The sequence below is a fragment of the Mesoplodon mirus genome (genome assembly GCF_964341445.2).
Source record: "Mesoplodon mirus genome assembly, chromosome: 4".
In the NCBI taxonomy this organism is placed as follows: domain Eukaryota; kingdom Metazoa; phylum Chordata; class Mammalia; order Artiodactyla; family Ziphiidae; genus Mesoplodon; species Mesoplodon mirus.
The window spans coordinates 98754090-98767022 of record NC_138979.1 but is presented as its reverse complement, the minus strand read 5'-3'; positions in this window follow the sequence as shown (position 1 = coordinate 98767022).

Sequence of the window (12933 nt, the reverse complement as noted above, 5' to 3'; positions counted from 1 at the left end):
TTATTTTATTTTTTTTTGCGGTACACGGGCCTCTCACTGTTGTGGCCCCTCCCGTTGCGGAACACAGGCTCCGGACGTGCAGGCCCAGTGGCCATGGCTCACGGGTCTAGCTGCTCCGTGGCATGTGGGATCTTCCCGGACCAGAGCACTAACCCGTGTCCCCTGCATCGGCAGGTGGACTCTCAACCACTGTGCCAGCAGGGAAGCCCCAATTCTCCCCATATTTATCTGTAGATAAAATACAATTCCAAATCAGATTGTAGCAGGCATTTTTGTAGAAGTTGAAAACTTATTCAAAAATACATAATGGAAATGCAAATGACTTAAAATTCCAAAGTGACTTTGAAAAGGATAAACTTGGAGGACTAACACTATGGGATTGTAAGAGTTAAAAACCTGCAGTAGGGCTTCCCTGGTGGCGCAGTGGTTGAGAGTCCGCCTGCCGACGCAGGGGACACGGTTCGTGCCCCGGTCCGGGAAGATCCCACATGCCGCGGAGCGGCTGGGCCCGTGTGCCATGGCCGCTGAGCCTGCGCGTCCGGAGCCCGTGCTCCGCAACGGGAGACGCCACAGCAGTGAGAGGCCCGCGTACCGTAAAAAAAAAAAAAAAAAAAAAAAAAACCTGCAGTAATCAAGACAGTATAGTATTGGAATAAAGATAGACAGATCAATGGAACAGAATAAAGAGGATAGAAATAGATCAACTCATATAGTTGATTTACAACACCGAATCAAATGCATTTCTGTAGAGAAGGTTTTAAACAAACGATGCTGGAACAAATAGATAGCCATATGAAAAAACAAAAAGAGCTTTGGGGCTTCCCTGGTGGCGCAGTGGTTGAGAGTCCGCCTGCCGATGCAGGGGACATGGGTTCGTGCCCCGGTCCAGGAGGATCCCACATGCCGCGGAGCGGCTAGGCCCGTGGGCCATGGCCGCTGGGCCTGCGCCTCTGGAGCCTGTGCTCCACGGCGGGAGAGACCACAACAGTGAGAGGCACGCGTAATGCGCAAAAAAAAAAAAAAGAGCTTTGATCCCTACCTCATACTGTACACAAAAAAATTACTAGTATACAGTATGCAAAAAATTAACTTGAGTTTGGATCACAGACCTAAATGTAAAACCCAAAGCTACAAAACTTTAAGAAGAAAACATAAGAGAAAACCTTTGTTTCCTTGGGTCAGGCAAAGATTTCTTAGATACAAAACCAAAAGCATAATCCATAAAAGAAATAATTGATAAAGTGGCTTTTATCAAAATTAAAAACTTTGAGTCTTCAGCAGACTGTGCTAAGGGAATGAAAAGACAAGACACAGATAAAGCATATATCTGATAAAGAGCATAGATCCAGAACTTAAAAGAACTCTCAAAGTCAATAATAAGATAATAAATAACCAAATTAAAAATTGGGCTAAAGATTTCAACAGACACTTCATCAAAGTAGATATACAAGTTGACAAAATATGCTCAATATCATTAGTTATTAGAGAAATGAAAACTAAAATCACAGTGAGATACCACTACGTATCTCTTAGGATGACTAAAATTAAAAGACTGACCATGCCATGTGTTGGCAAGGATTTAGATAACTGGAACTTTCATACTGTCCTCGTGGGAATGTGAAGTGGTACAACCATTTGAGAAAACAATTTGCCATTTTCTTAAAAAGTTGAATAAATACACATCCATTCTATGCCTAGATATTCGCCAAAGAGAAATGATAACGTGTTCTTACAAAGAATTGCACATGAATGTTCATATATTTACAGTTTATTTACATTTACATTAATATTTATTTGTCATAGCCCAAAACTAGAAACAACACAAATGTCCATTAAAAAGTGAATGGATACACAAACATGGTATAACTATACAATGGAGCACTATGCTGCAATTATAAAAAATGCACTACTGATACCTGCAACAACATGGATGAATCTCAAAGTAATAAAACTGAGTTAAGGAAGCTACACCCCCCAAAAAATCATATTACATTTAACAGCTCTGTTACATTTAACAGAAGTTCTAGGAAATGTGAACTAATCTATTGTAATAGAAAGCAAATCTGTGTGTGTGCCTAAATATATATATATATATATATGGGCATTTTATTACATTGATTATACCTCATATAGCTTTAAAAATATTAAATACATAATTGTTACAAAATGTTGGTTCACATAGTACCCAAAATCATCTTGCATACACCACCATAAGGAAACTGTTGCTACCAGTTATCAGAGCTTAAGGTTCTCAAAGGAAGGATGAGGCAAAGACTTAGTTTAGTAATTTCAATTTTGCTAACCCATACTCCAACAGTGAGTTCTGTTGGCAGATGTGTCCATCTTTCCTAATAAGTAAAGTTAGAAGGACTCTAGGAGACTAGTTTTTCATGTTGCTCAAGGCGTTCCTTTCAAAGTCAGAAAGCAGTTTTGGAAGGCAGTGGAATCGTCAGCAGACCAAGTTTTTTGCCCTGTATCACCTGGATCCTTGCCTTAATTTCTTCCATGTGTCTAAGAAAGTCGTTTAATGTCTCTGGGCTGCATATGGAAAACAAGGAGCTTAAATTTGATCCCTAAAACTACTTCCATGACTGTCATTTTGCCTCCAGGTTGTAGCTGTGTTTGAGAGGGCTGAGATGACTGGAAGTTCAACCACCAGATGATAGCACAAAGTAAAGAGAGAAGAGTTCTATGATTTTAAATAAAAATCAAATAAAGACAATTCAAATTTAGAAACAATAATTTTAGTGATATTCTAAGGTGACACAGTAAGAGTTGAATAAAAGATTTGCTGATTTCTTTCTCTATTTTTAATTTTTAAAAGTTTTAAAAGTACAACCTTCTCATCTAGGAATGATGTCTGGTTTCTGTCTTAAGTGAATTTTTATATTTTTTTCTTACAACATTAAAAAAGAAGTTAATATTGTCAGAGTCCCACCCAACTCTAGCAGAACTGGTGTTTGCGTAAATGATGACAACCTGTGCTCCTACCATAGCTTTTGTGATTCCAGTGAAACATATTTCCTAACATAAAGCCGATTTACCTTGGAATGTCAGGGACAGCTTTAGAGTAACTGGTAAAAATTAAAACCCAACCCAACATAGTTGGTATTTCTTCCAACAAATGAAGACCTGTTCACAGCCAATGTTGAAAATTAAAGGGAGCAGACTCTTCCAAGAGAAAGTACATAGCTACTTCCCTCCAAGCACCAATTGAGAATATTGATCAAAAATTCTGGTCCTGGGCTTCCCTGGTGGCACGGTGGTTGAGAGTCCGCCTGCCGATGCAGGGGACATGGGTTCATGCCCTGGTCTGGGAAGATCCCACATGCCGTGGAGCGGCTGGGCCCGTGAGCCATGGCTGCTGAGCCTGCACGTCCGGAGCCTGTGCTCCGCAACAGGAGAGGCCACAACAGTGAGAGGACCGCATACCGAAAAAAAAAAAAAAATCTAGATACTCTGTTTTTTGGCAGTCCCTGGTTTTTGCCCTTCTTTTCTTCCATTAAAATCTTTTGTGTTTTTTTAAAAATTGTAGTTCAATAATCTGTATAATCAGAATAATTTCAAGTTTTGCATCCTAACATGCCTAGCACACATATTTAGGTTTAAAGCTGAAAGAATACACATTACTGCCATTTTTTATTTGCTCTTCCTTTACTTCATTTAACAAATACTTATTACACACCATGAGCGCTAGCGCCAGACTGCCTGGTTTTAAATAGAGCCTGTGTTGGTTACTAGCAGTGTGACTTTAGAAAAATTATCTAATATCTCTATTTGTCTGTTTCCTCATGTGTAAACTGGAGACACTGGTGCTTCATCATAGAGTTGGTGTGAGGATTATTGACAATATATGAAAACTCTTAGAAGAGCACTGTACACATAAGGACCATACATATAGGCTATCACTACTACTGCTGCTGTCTCTTCTTGTAAAGGCACTAATCTCATACATGAGGGCGCTACCCTCATGACCTCTCAAAGGCCTCACCTCTAAATACCATCACATTGAAAATTAATATTTCAACGTATGAATTTTTTGGAGGGACACAAGCATTCAGTCCATAACAATGTATCATCTCATGTCTCAAAAAAAATCTATGAGAAAAGTATAATTTATAGATAAGGTAACAGAATTTTTGAGTTTTAAATAATGTGCCCAAGATCATGGAGCTGGTAATTGCCTAAGCCAGTATTCAAACCCAGACCTCCTTGATTCAAGAGCACACCCCCACACACACACATACACACAGTATTTTCTCCTGCTATATCATACCACCAGTAACTAATTCTGTGGGAGGACTCAGGGAAAACCTTTCAGAAGGGGTGATGTTTAGGCAGTGTATTGAAGGAAGAATGAGAGTTATTCAGTAGAGAATGCAAAGAGGCATTTGTGATGCAGGAAACAACAGGATTACATAAATGAGAAATTGGTGGCTGGCCTTGTTCTTTGCCAAGCAGGTGCTGTACCAACCCTGTGGATTTGTTCTTCAAGGATATGGGATAGGAGGACTGGGGAAAGGACCAGGGCATCTGATGGCAGAATCTACTTAGCTCCATTCTCCACAGTAATACCAGAGCAGACTGTGGGTGAAGGACCTCCATTTCTCTCTATTATTCTCTCCACTCTATAAACACAGAGTGGTTCAGCCCACAGTCATTTATCTAAGCCTGCTTCTTCTACACAGAAGAGAATCATACTCCTTAGGAGCAATATTGCTAGGCATATTGATAACTTTCTTTTGAAAAGCAGAAGGCACTTTTTGTGGATTTGATTTGATTTCCTCATCAGAGGATGTTATTTGAGATTTGCAGGTGCAGGCTACCATCTCTATGAGGCAGAGGCACTTTATTTGTTTGCTCACTGTCCATGACTTCACCGGGCATGTTGGTGCATCTGGTTAAGCCCAGAGAAGAGACATTTGCAGGATCAAGCCTCACCATCTTATCAGTGTGTCAAGATGTTTTGAATGTAAAGACAGGGAATATTGTCCAGTGGTTCTGCTGCTTGAAGGGCCTTTTTCTGATTGTTTTAAAACGTGAATACTATTTTCATGGAAAATATTGTGTGGGGCTCTAGTATAAATAAGGTGTTACAATGAATTTTAATTGCATTTAAGCAGGCATTGCTACTACCAAAAGATGCAGGAAAATGTAATTGAGATCATTATAAAAAATATGGATTTAGAGATAAGGCCTAATATAAAAACAGATTTTGGTAACTGCCTGGAGTAAATTGAAATTTGGTCTCAATGCTAATATTGTCTAATACGTTCAAGAATAAAATACTGGCTTCATCTCGGTTATTGCTCCATGGAGATAAACTCCTCATCCATGGAAGATGTAATAACCCTTGAAGGTTTTATACCATTACTATGCAGTGCACAATAACAATACAACAACAGATTAACAAAGTAGGGTCTATTATTGGAGAATGATTTCACGTCAGCTTCAGAGCAGTTTACTCATTTCAGAAGTCAGTGTAATAAAAGAGCGTTTTATTTCTCCAACATCCCTGAGGAAATGTGTGTGTGTGTGTGTGTGTCTGTATTTGGTCACATAAGTATGTTTTCATGATAACCCAGTCATGCCCTTTTATCACAAATCAAGCTTTTAATAAATTAGTCCTTTATTCTTGTAACACCTGCTCTGGACTCCTAAACTGGGGCAATCACTAGGGCAGAAACTAAGCCAATAATAGGGGCTTAAATACACCAACCCTGTATTTTACATATAGCAGCTACTAAATAAATGTTGGAAAACTGAATTTCAAACAGTAGCCCTGAATATAAGGTCAAATATAAGGGGTTTGATACTCAAGGTATTCTGTTAGCAAGGGCTTATTTTCACATGGCCTGTATGTTTCTAGTAATAGCAGCAAACAACAGACCATTCTGAGTCATTACCATTAGTCTTCATAGGTAGACCCAGACATTCCACTTAAACATAACTTGTGTTTGTTTTGTTATATCACTTTCATAAAAATTTGGGGGAGGGTACAGGAGATGAAAATTTACGTTTCCAATGCAGAAACTTGTGTTCAAGTATTTGCATTTTTATTAAAATACCTAAAATGATTGGGCAACTAATATTTTAAAAAAGAACTGTAGCTGTTTTAGTTATTGCTACTGAGCTTAGGACAGCTGTTGCAGATCTAAACAGTTTGAACTTTAGTGTAAATATAAATTTTAAAGAAAATGGGGTCATGACTGGCTTCTTTACTTTAGCTCATCAAGCCATTCTGTTTATAATATTTTCTGTCCCAAGTAGGAGGTGGAACCTTATCACATCTATGACTTAACGCTATTTTGGTTATATGATAACATTCACCATCAGAACTCCTGAAGTGCTGTACATTTCCTACAGAATCAGGGTCGGGTTCCTATGTTGCGTGGATGTAGTGGTACACCTTGACCTCTCTCTTCACGTACCCTGCCCAAACGTCGAGCTGAGCAGCCTCTTATTCCTTATTGGTACCTGATGCTTTCTTGGTTCTACCTCTCAGTACATCCTCTTCCTTCTAAAGAAAAAAATTTTCCACCCATTTCCATGTGTTTATATCTTACTTACCTTTAATATTTTACCTCAAACGTCAAAAATTTTTGAAGAATTCCCTGATTCTTACATTGGACATGATTACTCTCTCTCATTTATAAAATCTCTCATATATTAAGTATCATTTTGATCTCATTTTGTGATGCTTTCTTTTCTACTCTACCAATAAGAACAAAATCACAAGGATAATGATAAATATTAAACCTTATTCTATAATATGAAAAGTTCGTTATGTACATTATCTCATGCAATCCACAAAACAACCCCATAGTGGAGATGATGCTATTATTATTCCTAATTCACTTAGGAAGAAATTCTTATAGAGGGCGCAATAATTAGTCCAAGGTCCGGTGGTTGGTTTTACACCTGGAATTCTAATTCATAGACCTTATTCTTAGCCAATAGGCAAGACTGTGCTTCACAGCTATACCTCCTTTTGCTTGTAACTTACCACTTTCTACTTTGTTGTGTAAATTACCTATGACCTGAATTACTATAGTTGTTGTTCCTTGAGGGCTAAAATTATGTTTGATTCTTCTTGGTATTTTAAACATGACTGAACTCAGGGTTTCACACTAAAGGGTGGTCCAAAACTATTTGGAGAACAACTGAAAAATTTGGAACCTTTCATATATTCTTTTATAGCTCTGACATGGAAGATTTATTGAGAGAGGAAAGTACTATGTTTAACTGTCATCAAAATAAAGTGGAAAATATAGCTTTGCCCAAAAGAAATGACATGTTCTGAAAGAATAAAATTAAAATGGGATTTTAAATCCATTATCTAGTCTATCTGAAAATAAACAAGGACAGTCACCTAATTGAAGGAGTAAATGTCTTTAAACTTTCACAGTCGCTGTGTAATACTCATAAATGTGGAATCTGGAAATCTATTTCCCACTGAAATGAAAGAGATTATACTTGACTAAAAGAAATATTAATGAAACAATAGCTAATATTCATGATATTTTAATAAGTAATAGAGAAAGGAATAATAACATTTATTTATTTATTTATATTTTTAACTTTTTATTTTATATTGGAGTATAGTCATTTAACACTGTTATAGTTTCAGGTGCACAGCAAAGAGACTCAACCATACATATACATGCATCCATTCTCCCCCAAACTCCCCCTTTATTTATATTTATATCATGCAGATAGATAACTGACTGCTTTTCATCAAGATGATTGTCACTAAATTTACAGAGCCTCAATACTGAAGTAGGAGAAGGTGTTGAAAATAAGATATCTTATCTGGAGACTAATAACCTTTTTGTCGTTAATGAGCTATCTTATCTTTACTACTCTGTTTTAGAAGCTCAAGAGAGTGGCGACCTTGAATAAACACTGCTATTTCCATCATCATGTCCTGAGACTGATTCAGAGAGGAAATGTCTCATCAGAAGGATGGAATACAGTCCAGGCTTATGAAGTAGCAGATAGACCTGTGAGGAGCTCACCTTCTAAGATTGAAGAACCTTCTGTTCTGGATCATTTATCTTAGTCATCCTAACTTACACCCCCAATTGCACAATGAATGCTAAAAAGAGTTTAGACTTCCTTCAACCATCCTGTTCATTCATGAGGTAAAAAGAGAGATGAGGATGAAAGCCTAGTTGATTGACAGTTTTTGATTATATTCTTAAGGGTCTAATTGAATAGTGTGTCCTATAAAACTTCCTGAACATCAAGTATATTCCCAATATTAATTATATTGTGCTACAAAAATTCAGTCACCTAGGAGGATTTATTCTGATTACTTCCCACCTATACATAGTTAACATCATGTAGACATAATGAGGCTGATAGAATTTTCATGAAATAGTTGTTGGATGTATATTGTTTGGATACTGGGATATCAACGTCTCTATCTAGTAATCCTCCATGCAAAGCTCTTCACAGCCAAATAATAATACAGCTAAACAATGTCACGAGAGGTACGCTTAAGGTCTTGATTTGCTGCTTATTTTCTTTCTTTTTTATTTTAAATATAATTTTATTTATTTATTTATTATACAGCAGGTTCTTATTAGTTATCTGTTTTATAGATATTAGTGTATACATGTCAATTCCAATCTCCCAATTCATCCCACCACCACCCCCCCCCCCACCTTTCCCCCCTGGTGTCCATACGTTTGTTCTCTACATCTGTGTCTCTATTTCTGCCTTGCAAACTGGTTAATCTGTACCATTTTTCTAGGTTCGACATATGTGAAAAATATGGAATGCTTCACGAATTTGCGTGTCATCCTTGTGCAAGGGCCCTGCTAATCTTCTCTGTATTGTTCCAATTTTAGTATATGTGCTGCCGAAGTGAGCACTGCTGCTTTATTTTCTTCTGCAAGTTTATCCATTTATATACATATATAAAATATATATATATACTAATTTCTGTCAAATTCTGTTCATAAGGAAATCTTTATGATCAGCGTTTTCAGGTTACCCCAAGAGCCTCACAAAAGATACTGAATCTTATGGTGCAAATTATACTGATACTTCCTAAAGAGTTCTGTGTTCTGTCTTTATAATGGAGTCTTTAGATTTCTTTAGACCTGCATCCCACTTAGAAGTCCCTGACCATACTAAGCAAGTTCAATGATTCTTTCCTAGAGTCAACCAAATAAAAATAAAATTTCTTTTTCTATAATAAATGGTAGATCAGGATTTTTCTCCCTCTTTTCCCTGTACCTTATGCTTCTAACAAGGAGGCACATCTCCAGTGTTTTCTACCTTGATACCTTGCTGTTTCCACTGAGAATGTGTCACACCCCAGTTATATGTTACCTTCTCCAGGAAGAGTTCTCTTTTTGTCCAGCAGAATTGATCTCTTCATTCTCTAAACTTATAACTCTCTTGTAGCCCTTATCATATTATTTTAAATTTTATTACACATCTGATCTTCCCAGCTTAAGGATAAATTACTTGAGGCTAGGGAACATGCTAATCTCATCTTTGAGTCCACCACAGCTCATAAGGCAATGTCCAAAAAAGGTAGGGAGTAAATATTTGTCAGGAAAGCACAAGTGAATTGTCATTTTCCTAAAGACAATAATGAAGCCAATTTTGTACCGTTTGTGTAAAATATTGGATAAGGTTGTCGAGATTGTTGCACACAGAATCTTTTCCTTTTTTATTGAGGCCATTAACATGGAGAAAAGGACTATGCAGACAATTATGAAGGATATATCTTAAGATAAGTAGTTAGAAAGATTTTCAAGATTTTGAAAAATACGTTTCACAAGAAACCAGAATTTAAAATATTATTTAGTTCTTTTTCTATGGGATTCTTAAATCCCACAGTGGATTTGCCACTGATAAGCACTCACTCTTGCTCTCTTTCTTTTTTTTTTTTTTTTTTGCGGTATGCGGGCCTCTCACTGCTGTGGCCTCTCCCGTTGCAGAGCACAGGCTCCGGACGCGCAGGCCCAGCGGCCATGGCTCACGGGCCCAGCCGCTCCGCGGCATATGGGATCCTCCCAGACCGGGGCACGAACCCGTATCCCCTGCATCGGCAGGCGGACTCTCAACCACTGCGCCACCAGGGAGGCCCTCTCTTTCTTTTTTTAATCCTTCAGTTTCTAAGGTAACTTTTAATATCTTGGCATCATTCCATGGTCTTTGATGTGCTGGTACTTTTCTTATAAGGCCCTTTTTTGAGACTATACCTTTTGGTGATTTCAGAATAGAAAGAGATATAAACAGTGCACCTTCCCCATTGAATGTCATAATAGTTTTCAACACAGAGGTGTATTGCCAATGATTCTAGTGATTCAGATTCCTACTTTTCCTAGGGTAGAAAGAATATAGAGCTACAAATACCCTTCCTTTAAATTTAACTATACCATCTTTTTTTTTTTAAATTTATTTTTATTTTTGGCTGTGTTGGGTCTTCGTTTCTGTGCGAGGGCTTTCTCTAGTTGCAGCAAGCGGGGGCCACTCTTCATCGCGGCGTGTGAGCCTCTCACTATCGCGGCCTCTCATTGCGGAGCACAGGCTCCAGATGCACAGGCTCATTAGTTGTGGCCCACAGGCCTAGTTGCTCTGTGGCATGTGGGATCTTCCCAGACCAGGGCTCGAACCCGTGTCCCCTGCATTGGCAGGCAGATTCTCAACCACTGCGCCACCAGGGAAGCCCTAACTATATCATCTTAATGTCTTCTAATGTCTTCTAATGAAATATTTTCTGAATGGTTTGACGCAGGTGTCTGTGCTGGTTGGGGGTGGGTGGGTTACAAAGAATGAGATGAATGTGAGAGTTCAGGGATGGGCACAAAGCAATAATTGACATTTGACTGTTGTGGCAGAGCCTTTACCAGTATCCAGTCTGCGGTTCCTCAGTCTTAAGGAAACAAAACACTACTGTGCTTCACTGAACCCTTATCTTGCTTCCTGCAAGAGCTGAGTATAGCCTGAATCTTTTTCATGGTTCTCTATTTTACATTGAACAACACATGGCAGAATGTATCGTCAGTAAAGCCAGTAAGCTCTGATCCTAGTTGGGTATACCACATTTTTCCCCTCTGTATTACTTACAGCTTCTCCTTGAACAAATTTAGCTGTACCATTTCAGGAAACAGAGGTTGACCAAAATCCTCAAGCACCTCTGGTTAAGAGGGATTTTCACTGCAATGCATACACATAATACTTCCAGGCATTCTGTATGGTGAGAGTGAAATTTGAGAATTGTATATCCAAATAGTATGCACGAATTGTGTCTATATGATACATAAGTACCTACCTCATCAACTTGTGAACAACTAGTAGGAAAAAATGTAAAGAAATAATAATAGGATATTATGAGAACTGGAAGGACTGTAGAGAAAAGCATATCTCAGTCTCTCATTTTGAAGATGAGAAAACTAAAGTCCAAATGGGTTGATTTTCTCAGTGTCATTTAGCCATTAAGTGACAAAGCAAGGACCCTGACTCCTGGTCCAGTGCTCCCCTCCATCATACCATTGCATTCATATAAGGAAGAACTAGCTTCAAGTGGATTCTCTGGTGCTTATTCAGACTTATTCTAAGTCTTGAACAGACTTAGAAGCTTTAAGCTCTATCCCGTCTTCCACTGAGATGCCCCATTCTATCACTGGGTAGGTCTTACTGTCTAATATTCTTATGATTCTCAAAATCTAGTTTCCTGTAACTTCCACCCATTGGACCTGGTTCTTCTCCTTAGGGCCACACACATGGAACCTGTTTCTTCTTTCCAGTTGCAGTAGTTCAGCTATTCAACGAGAACTGAGGTTCCCTGTCACCACATCCCAAGCCTTCCTATAATTTTCTTTTCCATGATAAGCATTCTCAGTTCTATTAGTCCTTCACATGGAGAAAATAGAGAAAAGGTTTTTTTACCCCACAACGTAATTGGTCGACATTTCCCCCCTTATTTTTAATTTTATATTTTGTGTTTAATTTTTACAAATCACGATGAACAATTCTTATGGCTCAGTTTTCCAACCCTTCCCTCGCCCTAGTCCCTTCTGGTCTTTTTTGAGGTTGAAATTTAAGATTAGGAGTCCACTGTTACTTGGCAGAGGAAAGGCAACTTGGGATTTACCATTGAATGAGAAGATTTCCTTTTCCCTGTGAGTTTTCAGTGAGCCTGTCTCCTCTCCACTGAAGAGTGGGTAGGGGTGAATCAGTGGGATGATGCCCGAAGTGATACAGGCACATAATAGTTATGCTTAGAAGTGGCTGCTTGCCACTCTGCACAGAGGAGACTTGTGTGGTCAGCAAAAGGCCTTGCAGTTCACATCATGTCTCTGTTGCTGGCAGCATAAGTACAGGAAGAAAAACAAAAGTGAAAAGTGGGCTTATTTAACAGCTTTAAGCTGCCTAAAATGTGTGTTTCCAGCCCTAGGGGACACAATCATTCAAGAATTTGTAAAATTGTTCCAATGAATTCATCCGATTTTTTTGCATATTATTTGAAACCAACTTAGGAGAAGATTTAAGAGGCCAGGAAGGAATTTTTGAATTCATGTGATTAAAGATGGCAAGGGTTTAGGATTTTCCTTCTTGTGCATCAGACTGTAACTTTGTATACCAAATTTCCATGTTTTAAAACTCTGTTCTCTCTGTCTTTCTTGGTGTTCAAGTTAGGGGAGGAAGAGTAAGAGGCTGAGGGGCTGGAGAAGGAAATGGGGGCAGAAAGGAGGAGGAAATAGTTGTAGATCACAAGTAATGAAGGAGTGATTCCAAAAACCAAACTGCCAATCAATTAAATATAGATAAGAGGACTGAGATTCTGAAATGTTGAAACAAAAATTAAATTAAAAAGAAAATAGTAGATGCTGATCATAACTTTACCACCTCAAAAATTTCTATTATAGCTGTTGTTTTCCTTTTGTTTCTAGATAGAAATGAAAAGCT